A 19,958-nucleotide genomic window follows, 5' to 3' on the forward strand; every position below is an offset into this window, starting at 1 on the left:
ACAAATTTCGCATTTCAAGAGCTTCTCTAGCAAGTGTCCTACGGTTTTACCTCCTTTCAAATCCATTTGTGCCATCAGAAACCTCATTCGAGCTACAGTTTAAGAGCTGCATTTTTTAGCTCTCTTTTGGTAGTTTGTGCTATAGAGCTTCCATAGCCATTACAAGTACCATTGTTGCAATCTCTTCCATCTACGAGAGCCCATGGCTCATTTGGGAGTGTGTAGCCTCTTTCGGAGTGGCCTCATACACACACATAGAGTTGGAGTTTGACAGAATTGTCTTCTTCGACTACAGGTACATGTACAAGTACAGGTACATGTACAGGTACATAGAGCGGCTTGGTTACCTTCCTTTATGATTCTTGGCCTCAATTTTGGCTTTGCTATGGCATTGGCATCGACTCACAGGCTGCAGATTTTAGTGCTTGCAATATTCTGATTCCAGTGGGAGCAATTTTTTATGCATACATGCATATGTTGGCACTTTTGATAGTGTTTGAGCTCTTTTGAGAGTAGTTTGACTCCCCGAAGGGATATTTATTTGCATGCACATGCTTTTGGTGCCTGTTTGAGTGTCGTGACAGACTTGTACGTCTTTGTGGATATTGCCATAGTATGCTTTTGTGGAGCCATCTTTTGGCTAGTACGACAGTCCCGACCATTTCTGAGACTTAGTATGAATGATAGCCATTTCTGAGACTTGGCTATACGTTTTGCTGTATAACCTACGTTGTTGAGGGTCGATAGCGTGAGGTTTTCATTGAGCTGGGGTATTCTCAAATGTGGAATACCTTTGGTGATACAGGTAGCTGGAGCATCCCTTATGATACCCACTGGCGTCCACTTCTAGTATTCATGGGCCGGGCGCACTCTAACTGGAACATTCAAGGGTTAGTTGGCTAAGCATGGGCGCCCAAGTGTGAATGGGCAAGCTCATATAAATCTCACTTAAACCTAAAAATCACTCATTCTCTCATTTGTGCAATTGAAGAGTGCTCTTGCTCCATCTCCATCTTCTTCTTCTTCATCTTCTTGTGTGTGTGTGTGTACGCATGAGAGAGAGAGAGAGAGAGAGAGAGAGAGAGAGAGAGAGAGAGAGAGAGAGAGAGAGAGAGAGAGGTGTGTACGATCGAGCATTGCAATGACGGCACGGCGGTTGAGTGTGGCACGGTGGTAGCTCCTTCTTCTTTGCGGCGAGGAATCCTCCATGAAGGCGAGCATAAGGCGGTGAGTGACACACCCTTGCTCTCTTGAGCTTGCCAGATTATTCTGATTGTGTGCTTGCAGCCATTTGTGGCTTGCATACAGTGTACGATAAGTCCCTTGCATTGACACATGCGATAGACGCGCATATTTTTGGCGCCGTTGTTGGGGAAATGCCCTGCATTAAGCTCGAGTAGCACTCTATGCTGCTTTGTGGTGCATTATGAAATGTAGGAAAGGTAGAGAAGGAAGGTGTGTGGCTTGTTAAGAAGGATTTGTGACCTTTGTTTTGTTGCAGTGTATTGTTTTTGTTAATAAGGTGTTGAAAGCTATCGTGTTTTCTCTGTGATAAGGTGTTAGAATTAAGGTAGTAGATCCATAATGTTAGTTCGGTGTAAAGTACAGTAAGAAGATCTGTTAGCTAATGAGTTGTTGTAATATCGTGTTAGTGTGTAACAGTAGCTCTATTAGTTGTAAGTAGGTAAGTTGGGTGTGTGTGTGTGCTCGCGTGTGCAACGCGACCGCGACGACCTTATCTCCAAAAAAATAAAAAAATAAAAAAATTTAAAGGTAGGATCGGAATTGGGAATATTTCCCAATCCCAAGCCCAAACCCAAGTCCACGCTCAGGCTCAGGCCTCAGTTAGCCTTTAGAATTACTTATTTTAGCTTCACGCCTAAGTAAAAATCGACCTTTTTGAGGACCATCGGAGCTTCGGGTATCCGAACGTTGTGCTATAAAGCACACCACAATCCCCAAAGCGATACACTCGTTTTGAGCTATCACATATTTTAATCCAAAAAATTGATCATTAAAGAAATATTAAAAAACATCAAAAACGAGTGAAAACGGGGTGCAAAACGTCCAAAAAATCAGGCGGTTAACCTTCGAGGGTATTTGCTGACGCTTGTAGGGTGCCAAAGGCACATACATCTGTGCTCTGGTCGTGTGCTAGAGGCCAAGCAACTAGCGAGCATTTTGACTTAAGAGAGCTCTCAATATCCACCTACTTTAGGTTCCGGGCCCTCGGCGGGAACCTAAGGTAGTAGCACTCAAGACCCGCATATAGCATCTAGTGACTCTTCCTCTGACTATGAAATCATGGAGGGCTACCCAATGCCTAATCCTGATAGGTCAAGCCAAGAAATGCATGCCATGGGCCCATGGTCCGGGCTGAGCGTGCCTAGCCGCTTGAAGGAAACCTTTAGTAGAGCCACTCGCTCAGAACATGGAGCTAACGATGTAAATGAGGGAAGTGGGGAAGTAAATTTGCTATTTATGACCAAAGTAGACTCTATGCTCTTAGAGAGTGTGCACGTGAATACTCCATTCACTGCACCCCCTGACTCTTCAAAGCTATTCCCCTCCGAGGTTATATTACCTAATAATAGAAGCCTTGCTGAAGTACAAGAAGTTGAGCGGTATATCATCGCGTCTAGGGAAAAGGAAATTGAGAGCTTACGCAAGGCGGAGCAAGGAAGAGAGTTAAAAGCAAAAGCTCCTATGTCAATATCCTTGCTAGGAGAGCAATCAAGTGCTCCTGAATTAGCGACCGCTAAGGGTCAACCCATAGAGAGCCACATTGCTTCTAGTTCAAAAGACACCCCTAGCAGCTCAATCCTAGATGGAGCGTTCTTAAATGAGAACTAGAAGTACGAACTACAAAAGAAAACTCTAACCGACCTATACACAGGTCAAACCTATCACGTGGGTTGGTTAGATGTCCAGAACGGGTGCTACTAGTGTGGAGGATCAACAACAAAGAGTTTGTGAGGTCATCCATAGGGTTATTGAGCTAGAGAGATAGAACAAGGGGATCCACATGCCTTCAACGGGTCTCGTGAGATTCTTGGATATAGGGAAGGCTAAATATCCAACCGTATCGCAAATGGAGACTCCCTCGGTAAGTCCGATGGATCCTCCATATGTTGTTTTGCTAGGTGTCTCAATGCAATCTGAGCCCACAAGTGATAGCTTTACTTTTCCAAGCCTAGCTCATCTTTCCCTTGATGACACCACGGCTACCATGCCTACCCCAATGATGGGTATGCCAAGAAACACGCCATGGATCTCATTTGTTAGTAAAGCACCACTACATGGTAGCTCAAAGCCTCCAAAAGTACCTACAAGTGTGTACCAATCGTATATACCTATAGGTCCTCGTATTCATGTAGCCCCTATCCCTCCCATTGTTTCAACAACCTATGCTCCACAACCACAACACCCAAGTTCTTATTTCCATGGGACCATACCGGCTAGCATTAGCATGTCACCTCCGATGTCTGCTATGCCTAGGGCCACACATATGAACTTTGGGCTGCCACATGGCACAACACCGTACCAAATGTCGAACCCAAGGGCTTCCTACGTGTGAAGCCCAATGCCAATACCTACTCCACATGTAGTCTCTAGAGTGTCTTCACCCATGGTGCCTGCTCACTTAGGTGACTTGGCAACATTTGCACAAAAGCTATCGGTCGATCTATTGCTGATAATATGTATAACACGCCTGATAGAGAACCTAGAAGTAAGGCAGTACAAATAGCCAAGCTCACACAAAAACTTAGTAGAGACGGGGATGTGAGAAAGCATATCGAAGTGTTTGAACAAATATGCAATTCTCTAGGAGAACACAATGACCTGCATAAGAGTAATGCTTTAAGCCTAACTTTAAGTGGGAAGGATGGGGATTGGTATAGAACCCTAAGGGTGGAAGAAAAAACGATTTACCATACTCTTAGGAGATTGTTCTTGAAAGAATACATACGAGAGGGAGTGCTTTGGGGTGTAGCCTCTCAACTCCAGAAAGCCCAACGAGAGGAAGGAGAGTTGGTGAGAGACTTTATTAGTCACTTGAGGCATTTGAGTTCTTGTTGTAATCCAAATGTGCACTTCAATAATAATCAATTGCTTGATAGATTCATTAGGGGATTACGACATGAGGATATCTACAATGGCCTAGTCATTAGAGGTATCACCACTTGAGAAGCAATCACCACCAATGCGATCCAATTGGAGGATAATTTAACGATTCAAGGAGAAAGAGTGTTTATTGAGCCTAAATCTACTAGCTCGCAAGCATCGGGGCATCAACCAATGACCCTAAAGCCTATTGCTAAGAAGCCAAAGATATCTGAGATGACTTTTAGCAGATCTCACCAAGGCCATTCAAGAGAGTCTTAGAGACAATCGTGCTCCACAAAACAATCATATGTATCCAAAAAGGGAGCAACAATGGTGCTGAGTATGCTATGGACCGCATAGTACCAGTGAATGCCCTACTTTTAGAGTAAAATTTAATGGGAATTGCAATGCCTGTGGGAGGTATAGTCATCAAGCTAAGGATTGCATAGTATTAAAGCGCACCATGGCCAATAGACCAACCTTAGCATGGACAGACACACCTCGAGTGCCTGCATTGATGTTGGCCCCACCTCTTGAACAAACGTCACAACACACGGTCCCTAGGGCCCAAAATGTTGTTCAAACAACACCATTACCACCTCTAGTGCTAGGACCGCAACCACCACATCCGAAAATCACTTCTGTGAATCAAGTGGGTTTGTGATACATCTATTGCTTGTTTGGAAGGCTGTGAGGAAAGTATAGACCCTAATAATGCCTATGGGATTGATGCGCTTGAAGGAAGTCCACAATACTACATGGAGGACTATTGGGAACAAGTCAAACTTGTCTATCAAGTAGATGCTCTTGCTGCAATAGGCCAAAACATCAAATGCACTGACTGCTAAGAGACCACCTCTTCAATATGATGAGTGTGGAGGTCCACATCGTGTGGCCGAGTGTACTATTAGGCTACAAAAGAACGCCACACTAATGCAAACCAATCAAGTGAGCACGTCTACAATGCCAATACTCATGTGTAATTGATGTGGCATAGATCATTTGATTGCCCAATGTCCGAATAATCCAAATGCACCGAAGATCATGTCATTAAATTTGATTGAGGTTATCGAGGATCCATTACAAAGTATACATGTGGTACCAGTAAACGTAATCACACAATTGATGCTCCAAAAACAAAATTATATTCTTGAAGAAAGAGACACGGAATCAATTTCCCAATCTCAAAAGAAGAAGAAAACACGAAGGAAGAGATCGCAAAAAGCAGCGAAGTCAGACCCCAGTTCAATGACCAACACAGGAATTGGTGACGACCCCATATATATGAACGATGCTAAAGAGGATTTTGATTCAGGTGAAACCATGGAGACCAAAATGACCACTAAGATAGAAACCAACAAGAAAGATCTTCATGAGCCACAATGGCCAGGATCCAAGAAGAAGATATGAACTTATCCAAACCCTACAGAGGAGATTGAGCGAGTCAATCAATTAATGAGTTTGGTAGAAGATACCCAAAGGGATCTGGAACCAGCACCTAGGTAGATCCAGATTACAGACACAGTGTTCCCTATGCAACAACAACCTCACCAAGTCCATAGACCCTTAGCCATACCTAGTGTCATCCAAGAAGAAAGTGACTTAAAAAGTCATGGGAAAGTGGGCGTACTCACTTCTTGATGGAAAGAATGTTTACAGAGGGACTACCTGACCCTATCAAAGAAATGGAGATCCCATCTTCCCCATGTCAAGGGGCTGAAGCCCAAAAGGTGCCGTTAAACATTGCCAAATTGATGGATTTCATGTCTTTAGAAGTTAGAACCACCATCATGTCTAAACTATATAAAGACCCAGAGCTAGTCTCAACTCTTCGAGCTTTCCTCAATGGAGAATTGAACGTTGGGCTACCACAATTTTCACAGATGGATGGAGCTGGGGAGATGCCAATAGAGGAGGAACACTTAGATCCACAACCCAACCTAGATGAGAACCTTGTTGTAGAAATACTTGTTAACAAGTTGGGACAATACTTTGAGGGCGATGAATCCAATGCAACCATACCAATCACTACCAAGGGATTAGCTGTGAAGGGAATCCTTGATGGTGGTGATGGGGTTAGCATTGTGACTAAAAATTGCTGGGAAACTATGGGAAGACCTTGGGACCACAAACATAGTAGTAAAGATGGCCAATGGGTCTATTGTTAAACCTATTGGGATGCTAGAAGATCTCAAAATCAAGGTCTTTGGACATAAAATACGAATTACCTTCATTGTTATGGATTTCTGCAAGCACACTATGGCATCTAAGATGATCTTAGGATGTCCTTTCATGAGGGAAGCAAAAATGGTGCATGAATGGTCTAAAAACCATGTCTACTTGCAGTTCCAAGATTCTGTCATTCTAGTGGATCTTGTAACTGGTAGAGCACATCCTCTAGGAAACAGGTTTATAATTGATCATAACAGTTCATTCGGCCCCATTGCAGTACTGTTACACGTGTAAAGCAGACACTGATGTTGGGGAAGATTCTCCGATATGGACGTACTACCTGGGATGACTGAGTCGAACAATGTGGATTGGGTCCACCTAGCAGCAACCATACACACTTGGGGAAAGAGGGGGATGACCTGGGTAACACCTGAGGGGGATGAAATGCCACCACTTGTACCCTTAAATATGCTAGAAGCAATGCATATAGCTTCTAATGACCTAGAAGATGAAGGTCGAACCAGTAGCATCTCATTAGACTATAGCCTACACAATTTGGGGTCAGGATCATCAATTGAAATTGACTCTGAGGATGAAGAATCTGAGTTAAATCTTAGTGCAAATGTGGAGACAAACCATTCAGGGCCTAGTGGTACCCTAGATGACAATCTATCCAAGGGAATAGAAGACACAAGTAGAGAGTCATCTAGTGACTCTTCACTAGAGACCGGCCGTAATAAAAAATTAAACAAGAAGATTAAGAGGTATAAGAGGTGACGATTTTGAGCAAATGTGCGTGCCAGAATAAATGAAAATAAATCTACCGTAGAATGGCTTAATTATATAGGGGCATGTGGTGTTCATCGAAAGTTGGTAGATAACTAGGGTGAATACCTTTAAAGCGTTATGTGGTGTAGTCCACAACCCCTTGACATCGCACAAGTAGAGGCATTAGAGAAGCCAAAGTTGAGCCGTACAATAAGGAGACGACAAAATCGAGAGTTAGCTCAACAACAAAAGGAATCAGAAGTGAAATCACAGTCCATAGAACAACAGGACCCCACAGACTTACACCCTGCACCTGAACATTTCAAATCCTACACCACAGAGGAACATAAGGTTGTGTATACAAAGACTCAAAGAAAACCTATCACTGGAAGTAATGGAGTCTATGATGGTCCAATGATAGTTAAGGAAATAGAGTTAGCAGACCTAGGAGAAGAGTCCAAACCTGTTTTCATTGCCCAAGATTTGACAGAGACTGAAGAGTGTGTACTTAGAGAACTTCTCAAGGAATTCAGGGATATATTTGCTTGGACATATCATGATATGAAAGGTGTTCCACCTTCTGTGGTGCAATACACAGTCCCCATGAATAGCATGGTTAAACCAGTTCAGCAATGACCCTACCCAATGAATCCTAAATATGCAAAGATCGTTCAAGAAGAGATTGAAAATCTTGTAAAATACGGATTCATATACCCTATTGAGCACTCAGAATGGGTGTCTCCAATAGTGATTGTGCCAAAAAAGAATGGGAAACTCAGAATGTGCATGGATCTCAAGAAGGTCAATGCCGCCGCTAGGAGGGACCATTACCCCTTGCCATATTCAGAACATGTGCTTGAAAGAGTTGCAGGGAAGGAAGCTTAGATGGGTACTCTGGCTACAATCAAATCACAATTGCGCTAGAGGACCAAGCTAAAGTAGCCTTTATAACCAAATTTGGAGTGTTCTCATTTCATGTTATGGCTGTTGGCTTAACCAATGCCCCTACTACCTTTCAAAGATTAATAAACACTGCTTTTAGAGAATATTTGAGGGAGTTTTGCGAAGCTTTCTTAGATGACCTTTGTGTTTATTCCTCTTGGAAAGAACATCTATCATGCTTACGAAAAGTGTTTGAGAAGTGCAGATTGTATCGCATCTCCTTAAACCCTTTCAAATGCCAATTCTGGGTTAAACATGGTGTCATTTTAGGACATATAGTGTCCAAAAATGGGATTTCCATAGATGAGAGCAAAATTAAAGCCATTGCTGAATTGCCACCACCTACAAACTATAAAGGAGTTCAAAGGTTCATGGGCCATATTGGTTATTACTGATGGTTTATTTTAAACTTTGCCGAGATAGCTCATCCTTTGTACAAACTTTTTATTGAGTTCCACTGGACCGTGGAGTGTGACCATGCTTATGATTTGTTGAAAAAGACCTTGACAAGCGCTCCTATTTTACGAGTGCCCGATTGAAATGTAATTTTCATGTGCATATTGATGCATCAAAATTTGCTACTGGGTGTGTTCTAGCGCAACTAGGAGAACATAAATTGGACTACCCCATTAGCTTTGTAAGTCGTCAATTGAATGATTCCGAGAGAAACTACGCCACTACAGAGTGAGAAGGTTTAGGTATGATTTATGCAGTGAAGAAATTTTGCTACTACCTTCTGTCCAACAAGTTTGTTTTCTATGTTGATCATCAAGCCTTGTTGTATCTAGTAAATAAACCTTGTTCCACGCGAATAATTATACGATGGTTGTTTATTCTCCTTGAGTTTGATTTTATCGTTGCGGTGAGACCTGGTAAAAGACATGTCATGGTGGATCATTTGTCTCGTATACCCAATGGTGAAGCCCCTACTGGAGTCGATGATGGTTTCTCGATACTTCTCTATTCCTAGTCGAAACCATACCTGAATGGAGTGAGAAGATTGTGAACTTTCTAGTTAATGGTTTTCTACCCAAAGAGATTCGTAAGGACATACCTCGAAAACTGTTCAAAGAACGTAAACCTTACTCTCTCATTGCAGGAACTCTCTACAGGCTAGGGAAGGATGATATTCTTAGACGTTGTGCCCGTGAGGACGAGTATTTATACATACTGCAAGAAGCCCACATGGGTATAGCCGGAGGACATTTCTCGGAGGAACTAACAGCTAGAAAGGTGTTGCAATCAGGCTATTGGTGACCTACCTTATTCAAGGATGCATCACTTTCTGCAAAAGGATGTGATGAATGTCAACGTTACAAGATCACGCAATGAAAGAATAGGATGCCCTTACATCCTGTTAAAGTGACTCAACCATTTGAAAAATGGGGTTTGGACTTTGTAGGCCCAATTAGTCCGGCAGCTCGTAGCACTCAATCTTTATATATTATCATTGCCATTGACTTTGTAACACAGTGGATGGAAGACAGGGCGACAGGCAAGGCTGATGCAAGGTCAACTGGCAAGTTTCTCTTTGAGAACATTATTACAAGATTTGGTTGTCCCTTTGAGATTGTGAGTGACAATGACACTCATTTTATAAATGGAGTGATAAAAGAACTCACTACCAACTTCATGATAGCTCACCATAAGTCCACACCTTATTATCCACAAGCAAATGGCCAAGCTGAGAGTACCAACAAAACTCTCATCTCCATTTTGACAAAGACAATTGAGGCTCATCGTACAGATTGGGATTTAAAGCTTACATCAGCTCTATGGGCTTATCGTACTGCATACAAAGCTGCCATTAACTGCACACTGTTTAAGATGGTGTATGGCCAAGAAGCGGTTATGCCATGGGAGTTTGTAATTCCTAGTCTGCATGTAGCTTCATAAGAAGGTTGGGATGGTAACCCTTTAGTTGAGCGCTTATATATCCTTGAAAGGTTAGATGAAGAAAGACAATTGGTTGTGCAAAACGCACTTGTGGAGAAAGATAGGAGGAAGAAATGGTTTGACCATCATCTAGATAACAAAGATATCAATGTCGATGATAAAGTCCTTATGTATGGAGAGCGTAACAAAAAGAAAAAGTTGAAATATGCGGGAAAAGGACCATATAGAGTATGTGAAATCACCCCACAAGGGACCATTCGTGTGGAGACTCTTGATGGAGTTGAAACCATTGGATTCCTCAATGGGAGAAAATTTAAAAGATACTATGATCCTTTAAGCCAAGAGGAACTACGTGCCATCCATAAAAAAAAGGTAGCCAAGGTACAAACAGAATTGAAAAAGATACAAGCTCAAGCTGAGATGAAAGAGCGAAAACAACGCATAAGACACCAACGAGAGGCCAACCTTGGAGTTACACATGCATTCCACGTTGAAACCGATGAGGATTGGTTGGACTCTGACACACCTCTATGATACCCTATTGAGCTAAACAACGCCTATGGAAAAGTGTAATATAACTCCTTATTGGACACGGGTGCTACGTATAATCTACTATCATATGGGGTGTGGTGTCAGTTAGGAAAACCACCTCTATCTGAGAGTATTATCCAAGTCAAGGGTGTCAACAAGAAAAAAAATGCGGTTTTTGGAATCTGGCACACTTTTGTCAGTTATGACAATGGGGTTGTAGCTCAAGACTTTTTGGTCATGCCTGTTGGAACTATGGAGGCTAATATAAACCTAGGATACACGTGGATGATAGCCGCCAAATGCACTATTTATTCGGGGACTGGGGGTGTCACAACGCAGAAACAACCTCTTAGCCCTGCCACTGAAGACATAGTCCTTGAGATATTGCCTCTTAAAGAAATAAAACCCAAAACATTGCATGTCCAAGAGGTTGAACCATATGTCCCCATAGCCTAACTCTCTAGAGCTTCAACTAATGTAGTTGAAATAAATCTTGAGACACACAAGACCCATCCCAATATGACAAAGAAAACATACAAGTGGGTCCCTAAAGCTTCTCTAGCGACCATAGCTAGTGCTAAAAGACAGGAGCTTAGTAAGAGACGTCCCACTCGCCCCAAGAAATGTAAAGAAACGATGTGTTGGATTCTTATAAAACTATTGGAATTCCAAGGCTACTATGATGGAAATGATCAAATTTGGGTGCCAGAACGTAAATTGTGCTTTTACTTGTGACCTGGCCCATGTGAGCCCAATCCTGTAGCTCCAAAACAAATTGAAGATCGCGGAAAGGAAAAAATCATTGAATGCTACACACCTGCTCCAGAGCTGGTTTGGGTACCGAAGAAAGAACGATTTGTTCCACGCAACTCAGGAACAAGGAAGTCAAATGAAGCTTCTTGCTCTTCATATAGTTCCTATACGAAAATAGAAGCTTCAACACAACCTTCACCTACCATTGTATATATCCATATAAACAAGGAAGAGTTTTCACCTCCCGTTGTAAGTTCACCACCTACAACAACGTTGCAAATAAAATCATGGGAGAGTACCTTACCACCCTTGCAACTAGATGAAACGCATAGGGCAATCAAAAACTATTGGTTAAAGCCTTCACCCATAACAACTTGGAACAATTGGTTTCAAAAGGTGACGACATCATTCCAAAAGGTATGATCTACCCAAGGAAGGGGGGAGTGTTTACTGACATCCATCATTCACTTGCTTCCCTTTCAACCTTCCTCCCTGACCTCTCAATCTCCAATCCTAGGGAATGTATATATAAAGCCTTATACTCAACAAAACAAGATAAAAAAGTAAGAGAGCAAGAGCCACCAAACAATAATGTGGAAACTTACAAGTTCTATACATAACACAAATTCATAAAAACGCATTATGCACAAGAACACAACCCTTGTAATATTTGCACTCTAACCATCATCTATCTATGTGTACAGATATGGCTAGTACGCTAGAGTCATCCACTCTTGCCTTGGGTGAGAGGAGGTACCCTCGTTACTTTTCACAAGTGTTTCACATGGTCTTTCCGGTGCTTGCCTGTGAATGGGATTTGGTAGGTACGCTAGCATGTGAGAGGAATTTCGAGGAGCTAGAATGACTGATACATCTCTTGACCACGACAGATCCATACTTAGTAGAGAGCGTCTCTCCCATTTCACAAGACTACCCTTTGCATCAAGATGGCTATAAGTGTCTAGTGACCTTCTTAGTAAACATTGGTGCCTCTAATGATGAAGTCGATTTACATGATTACACGGATGGCACATATGGTCTCACGGATGATGACTTTGTTTTTCTTGACGACGAAGATAAGAGTTTAGCCTTAGGGTTCCCCCCCAATCTCTACAATATCCTATTCCCTTGAATCTCTAGGGGAAGTGCAAATAATTAGGGTTCCTTATGTTTTTTAATTGTGTTCAATAAGTGTTGGTACCTTTTTCCACTGATGTGCCTCTGGAAGGTGGATGTTTGGTGGTGACTATTGTGCAGTTTGTGACTACATAAGGATTCCTTCAAAGGACAACGACAATGGATGTTTACATGTTACAACGGATGTTCTTCATTATATCAGGTGTACTACTTCCTTTTATCTATGCTTTCCACAGTTACATGTTTGCACCTTGTCATTTAAGTTTGTAACAATGCATAAAATTTATGAAGTTATGACATTGCCAATTTAAATGCTATAATTTTTCCAAACTTCTAGTACCTTGTTCTTCGCTTTGAGTTTGGTCTATTAGTTGGCTTTAAGTAGGTATCAGGACCTTAGGCTAAACTAGGCCACTTAATTGCTGACTTTAATTCGTAAATAGTCTATTAATTGTAGTAACTTTAGTAATGTTTTAGGCTATGAGGATATAGATCTCTCTAGCTTATTCCACCTAAGTGTGACTTGTGTTGTGGAAGTCCATGTGTTAAGCTTGTATTTAAGACCTCGAGTCTCCCGACTAGTTTATGCTCAAGCTGGTATTTGAGACCTTGAGTCTCCCAGCTGCTGGTATTTGAGACCTTGAGACCCCCAGCTACTTGTAGCAACTATGGCAATGCTAGAAAAAAAAAGGGAAAAAAAAACAAATAGCACAAACTTCCTTGTTTTTTATGTTGATCACACTTAATTGGTATAAGTGACAAGATCACTAGTCTTTAGACCCCGACAAACATTCCTAGGGTTAACTACTCTTTAGTCAATATTTTTTGCTTAAAGTTAGACAATCTAGTACTTACATTAGCCCTAGCTCTTGTGTACTTCTCTTAGAATCAACATAATAGACCTTAACTCAATTGCATTTCATTCAAGTACTACGTTGTTCTAGTTGGCATTGTTACAATTCATGGTTTTTTTGCATTTCCTAGAATATCATGTATGCATCTCACTTGTTGCATGCCTGCACATGCTACCTTTGAGCTTTCACAATGTTTCTTTTCTTCTGGCACAGGTACTCCTATCGTGGATCTCGATGCTCTGTTGTTAAGGGCGGAATCTACATCAGGAAGGGGGGCATGTTACCCACCGGCGTCCACTTCTAGTAGTCATGGGCCGGGCTTGTCGGTCCAATAGGAAAAGGGTAAGAGTGATCGCAGATGAGAGGCGCACTCTAATTGGAACATTCAAGGGTTAGTTGGCTAAGCATGGGTGCCCAAGTATGAATGGGCCTGCTCATATAAAAGTCACCTAAACCTAAAAATCACTCATTCTCTCATTTGTGCAATGGAAGAGTGCTCTTGCTCCATCTGCATCTTCTTCTTCTTCCGATAGGATCTCGATGCTCCGTTGTTAAGGGCGGAATCTACATCAAGAAGGGGGGCATGTTACCCACCGGCGTCCACTTCTAGTAGTCATGGGCTGGGCTTGTCGTTCCAATAGGAAAAGGGTAAGAGTGATCGCCGATGAGAGGCACACTCTAATTGGAACATTCAAGGGTTAGTTGGCTAAGCATGGGCGCCCAAGTATGAATGGACCAGCTCATATAAAAGTCACCTAAACCTCAAAATCACTCATTCTCTCATTTGTGCAATTGAAGAGTGCTCTTGCTCCATCTGCATCTTCTTCTTCTTCATCTCCTTGTGTGTGTGTGTATGCGTGAGAGAGAGAGAGAGAGAGAGAGAGAGAGAGAGAGAGAGAGAGAGAGAGAGAGAGAGAGAGAGAGAGTGCGATTGAGCATTGCGACGATGGCACGACAACGGTGAGGCGATTGAGCGCGGCACGGTGGTAGCTCCTTCTTCTTTGCGGCAAGGAATCCTCCATGAAGGCGAGCGTAGGGCGGTGAGTGACACACCCTTGCTCTCTTGAGCTTGCTAGATTAGTCTGGTTGTGTGCTTGCAGCAATTTGTGGCTCGCACACAGTGTACGGCAAGTCCCTTGCATTGACACGTGCGACAAATGCGCACACCTTACAAGGCCTCACCATAGGACATGTATAGAGTGTTATAGGTGCTTTTGACACCGAGTTGACGGTCTATGGTCAATTTGACAGTTTATGCGCCTGTTGGTCTCTATAGACTCTGCTTTTGAGAGGCATTGCCCTCTTTTATGCTTTGTGAGTGACATACTTGGTCATTTTGTCTCGTATTTTGGTTGACATAGTCCCAAATACAAGGAGACTTTGCCGAAATTTTTCCAAAATCTTTTGGTAGTTTTGTCACCATGTCTATTAGGAAAGACCGTGACATTTATGACATATAAAAGGTTTGATGGCACTAATTTTCAGCTTTGGAAGAACCAAATGCATGATGTGCTTGTCCAAAAGAAGCAAAAGTTGCCTATTGCCTATGCGGCTAGAACTGAAGGTATGCACATGACTCAGTTTCAGTGGGAGAAGCTTGATGAGCTATGCAGGTCTATGATTAGATTGTACCTTGGTGAGTCGGTGTTCTTTTCAGTGTTAGAATGCGAGACTGCTCATGCTTTATGGTAGAAATTATGCGACACTTATGAAAAGGATACAGCTAGCAATAAGGTTTTCATTATGCGAAAACTTTTCAACCTTTGTATGAAGGAGTCAGCTAGCGTTGCCAGCCATATCAATGCTTTTGATTCTCTTTTTGCCTAGATTCGTGCACGACGCATGACTATTGATGATGAGATGAAAGCAATTTTTCTACTTTGTTTGTTGCCACCCTCTTGGGATATCTTTTGCACAGCTATTAGTAACTCTGCTCCTAATGGTACGCTAAAATACGGTGATGTTACTAGTGCACTTTTGTCAGAGGAGATGTGTCGAAAGACCATGACTAGCTCGCATTATGGCGAAGCTCATTATGTGCAAAGGGATGATAAGCAACGTAAGGGCCGTTCTTCACAAATTCTTCACAACATAAGTCCAAGAAAGAGGGCAATAGAGATGCATCAAAGAGTAGATCAAAGTCTCGTGGTGGTTGCTACAATGTTCGATGCCATTATTGTGATAAGTTTGGTCACATAAAGAAGGATTGTTATGCTTGGAAGCGTGACAAATACAAGGGCAAAGGTAAAGGCAAAGATCATGATGATAAATAGGAGAAACCAGAGAGTTCGGTTAAGATTGAAGAACTGAACATAGTTCAGAATGACAGTGATGCATAAAATATCAATATGTTGACTGAAAATAATGATGTCTTTTATGATGCACAGGAAACACTATCTTTGCAGAGTTCTTTGCCAATTGAACTCCTTGTTAAAGAGGATTGTTATGCTTGGAAGTGTGACAAAGAGAAGGGCAAAGGTAAAGAAAAATATCATGATGAGAAAGAGGGGAAACCGAAGAGTTCGGTTAAGATTGAAGAACTGAACATAGTTCAGGATGATAGTGATGCACAAGACATCAATATGTTGACTGAAAATAATGATGTCTTTTATGATGCACAGGAAACACTATCTTTGCAGAGTTCTATGCCAGCTGAACTCCTTGTTAGTGGTGAAGTATCCCATACATGGATTCTTGATTCGGGTGCTTCGTTGCATGTCACACCTCATAGCCATTGGTTTACTACATACGAGGAAACCATTGGCTCTGTTACACTTGGTGACAGTTACTCTTGTGACATTGTTGGTGTAGGTGATATTGCCATGGTTATGGCAAATGGGGTAAAGTTTATCATCCATAATGTGTGTCATGTTCTAGCCTTGACACGCAATCTGATTTTGGTTGGACGTCTTGATGACTTGGGTTACAAAATCACTTTTCATTAGCAGTCTTGGCGTGTTGCGAAGGGTCATCTTATTATAGCCCATGGTTCTAAAGTTGGTTCATTTTATCCTCTTTATGTATCTGATAAAAACAGTGTTCTTTCTGTAACCAAGCTGCAAACCGTTGCTTTGTGGCATAGCTGGGTAGGGAATATGTCAAAGAATGGAATGGAGACACTCTCTTGTTTGGGCTACTTACCGTCTTTGTCGTTTTTTGATTTTCCCTTTTGTGAGCATTGTCAATATGGAAAGCAAACACGGACACATCGTACGCATTCTTTTGACAAAGAAATAAAACCCTTAGAGCTTGTGCACAATGATTTATGTGGGCCTATGCCTTCTAAATCCCATGGTGGTGCGTCCTATTATGTTACATTCATTGACGATGCAATACGGCATGTTTGAGTCTATGCCATGAAGTCTAAAGATGAGACCTTTTCTTGCTTCAAGAAGTTCTTATCTGGTGTTGAAACTCAGTCTAAACATAAGTTGAAAGCTTTGCGCTCAGACAATGGTGGAGAATATGTCTCCAAAGAGTTTACAAACTTTTATTCAAGTAGGAAATTAAGTGTGAGTTTACAGCTTTTTATACCCCTACACAAAATGGTGTTGCGGAATGAATGAATAGGACCATCCAAGCGGATTATGTCTATGCTATCATAAGCTAACTTACCGCAAGCGTTTTGGACTGAAGCATTATACACAACCATGTACTTGATCAATAGATCACCACAAGCTTGATTACAGTTTCGTGTACCTTTGGAGTTATGGTCAGGACATAAATTGTCTTATGAAAAACTTCGCACATTTGGCTGTGAAGCTTATGCACATGTACCCAAGGAGTTGCCTGCTAAGCTAGATCTTAAGTCTAGGAAATGCATCTTCATTGTCTATGGTGTAGATGGTCAATTTGGATATCATTTGTGGGATCCGCAAAGTCCGTAGCAGTGATGTTGTCTTTAATGAGAGTAAGATGCATAGACAGCTAGTGAAAGAGGTTGAATTCTGGAAAGTGACGTTTTATGATGTATCACCTCCTATCCAGACTAGCATGTGTAGTAAGTGGCTCCTGAGCCACTTACTACACATGCTAGTATGAGTTCTAATCAGCCGTGGAGATCTCAAAGAGTCTCACATCCGCCAAAACGTTTTGTTCCAGGCATGAATTTTGTTTTGCTGATAGATACTGGTGAGCCTTCTTGTTACAAAGAGGCTATGCTAGCCAATGATAAGGTTCAGTGGGAACATGCTATGAAGAGGGAGCTATCCAGTATTGCAAAGAACAAAACATGGGAACTTGTTCCCCATCCGAGTCACTTCCCTGAGTATGTTCGTGCCAGAGAGCTATGCTACAGACATCCGTCAACAGCGACCAGCTAATATTCATAACATTGGAAATAGTTGTTGGAATTAGCATTGCAAGAAAACACACACAGCTTGGAGAAGACGAAAGAAGCTCAAGGCACACATTAGAGAGTGTATTACTTAGTGTGTAATGGAAAGTTAGCGAGCCCTAGAATGAATGGACGTATATATAATGCACAAGGGGGAAAACCTTGATGATCCTAAGTGTGTTCACACACATCACTACCACATGTATATGGTAACAAATCCTCACTAGAGTGATGCCGTGAACAAGAGGTGGCACATGAGTAAAGGTAAGTGCCATGCCCTAAGGACATGATCACTCCACAAAGGGGAGTAAGCCCAGATATTTGTGGAAAGATTTGAACTTCTCATGAGATAATGCCTTTGTGAAAAAATTTGCAAGGTTGTCCTGTGTTGGCACATAAGCCAAGCTGATCTCTCCTGCTGAGAGCCTCTCACTGACATAGTGGTAATGCACCTCAATGTGCTTTGTGTGAGCATGAAAAACTGGGCTTCTCACAATTGTCAATGCGCTCTGACTGTCAGTGTAGATAGTGCCGATAGTGTCCTGTCCAACACCCAAATCATCCATAAGGCATCTGAGCCATACACACTCAACCGCAGCTGTGAAGATTGCCCTGTACTCAGCCTCACAACTAGAAGTGGCCACAATAGGTTGCTTCTTGCTCAACCATGATATACATGAATTGCCAAGCATGAAAAAAAAAACCACTTGTGGACACTTGCATGTCAAAACAACCAGCCCAATTTGAGTCTGAAAAAGCATGTAAGTCTGGCGGCAATGATCCCCCCTTGGGATAAAACAAGCCAAGATGTAAAGTGCCACTCAAGTAGCAAAAAAATCCTCTTGACAACCTACCAATGCTTAGACCCTGGGCTATGCGTAAATTTGCTGACTTGTGAGACTGCAAATTGAATATCTGGCCTCATGAGGCATCCAACAGTTTGGTAAAGAGTGACGTATGCAGGATTACCACCATCATGAAGACTGAATTTCAAACTTGTTTCCATGGCAGAGGCAATAGGTTTTCAATCCTCAAGTCCAAACTTACATAGCAATGTCTCTATGTCATTATTTTGACACAATTCAATACCACCATCACACTGCTTAAACTCTGTACCGAAGTAATGATGCAACAACCCCAAATCTTTCATCTTGAAAGTAGCATTCAAATCATCCTTAAATTCAGCAATCTGTCTCTCATTTGGTCCAGTGATCAACAAATCATTTACATAAAGAACCACAATGAGATATACATCATCCTCACACTTTACATATTGTGTGCTATCTGTTGGACTGTTACAAAACTCTCCTTTGACCAAATGAGTGTCAGCCTTCTCATACTAAGCACGAGGAGATTGCTTCAACCCACACAAAGCTTTGTTACATTTGCAGACCTTATTCTCTTGTCCCTTCTTGACAAAATCGCGAGGCTACATTATATAAGCTTCCTCAAATATGTCACCATTCAAGGAAGCAATAACAATGTCTGACTGATGTAGATCCCAACCAAATGAGCTACCAATGCACATAGAAAATGCACAATAGTCATACGACAAGTGGGAGAAAAAGTCTCTTCATAATCTATGTCTTTTTGCTGTGCATAACCCTTTGCTACAAGTTGAGCCTAATAGCGATCAATCTCACCATCCGGCTTGCGTTTCAACTTGTAAACCCACTTTGTCCCAATGGACTTTTTGCAAGGAGGAAAATCACATAAAGTCCATGTGACATTTTCTATAAGTGCATCATTTTCTGATTGCATGGTAGCCATCCAATGTTTTGAATTTTGTGCTTCATCAAAAGACAAAGGTTCCTCAACATTATGTAAGCTAGACATAGCCAAAGCATAACAATCTGCTGATACATAAGATGCATGGCGAGAGCCTAAATGAATACGACTAGACAAAGGTGCATCCAATTTACTGTCACGTAATCTATGCACCAACCATTTTGGCATACCTCTAGCGTGCTCATTTTTAGCCCTTTCCTCATCAAGTGCATCATGTATATCTACAGCAGTAATAGGTTGATTTGTAACATTTTGAAAACCCTCATAGGTTGTAAATCTGCCTCATTGGAATCTAGATTTGAACTTCCACCATTGAAAATAGGCAACAAAGTGTCTTAAATGTCCTCTAAGCTAACATTACTGTCTCTAGTACATGACAGCAAAGGCTGAACAAAATCTTCCACAAACACAACATCCCTTGAGACCAAGATACACTTTGTTTGAGGATGATACAACCTATAACCTTTGCTTTTAGCACTATAACCAAACAAAAATACATTTGACAGCCGTATCATCCAATTTTCGGCATGTGTTTTTGGCACCAAAGCATATTCCTAACAGCCAAAAACATGCATGTGCTCAATAGAAGGCTTTCTATCATGCCATGCTTCATATTGACTAATAGACTGCAAAGCTTTCGTAGGACACTTTTTTGATACATAAGTGGCACACTT

The sequence above is a fragment of the Adiantum capillus-veneris genome, chromosome 27, assembly GCF_014529385.1.
Source record: "Adiantum capillus-veneris isolate H3 chromosome 27, ASM1452938v2, whole genome shotgun sequence".
NCBI lineage: Eukaryota > Viridiplantae > Streptophyta > Polypodiopsida > Polypodiales > Pteridaceae > Adiantum > Adiantum capillus-veneris.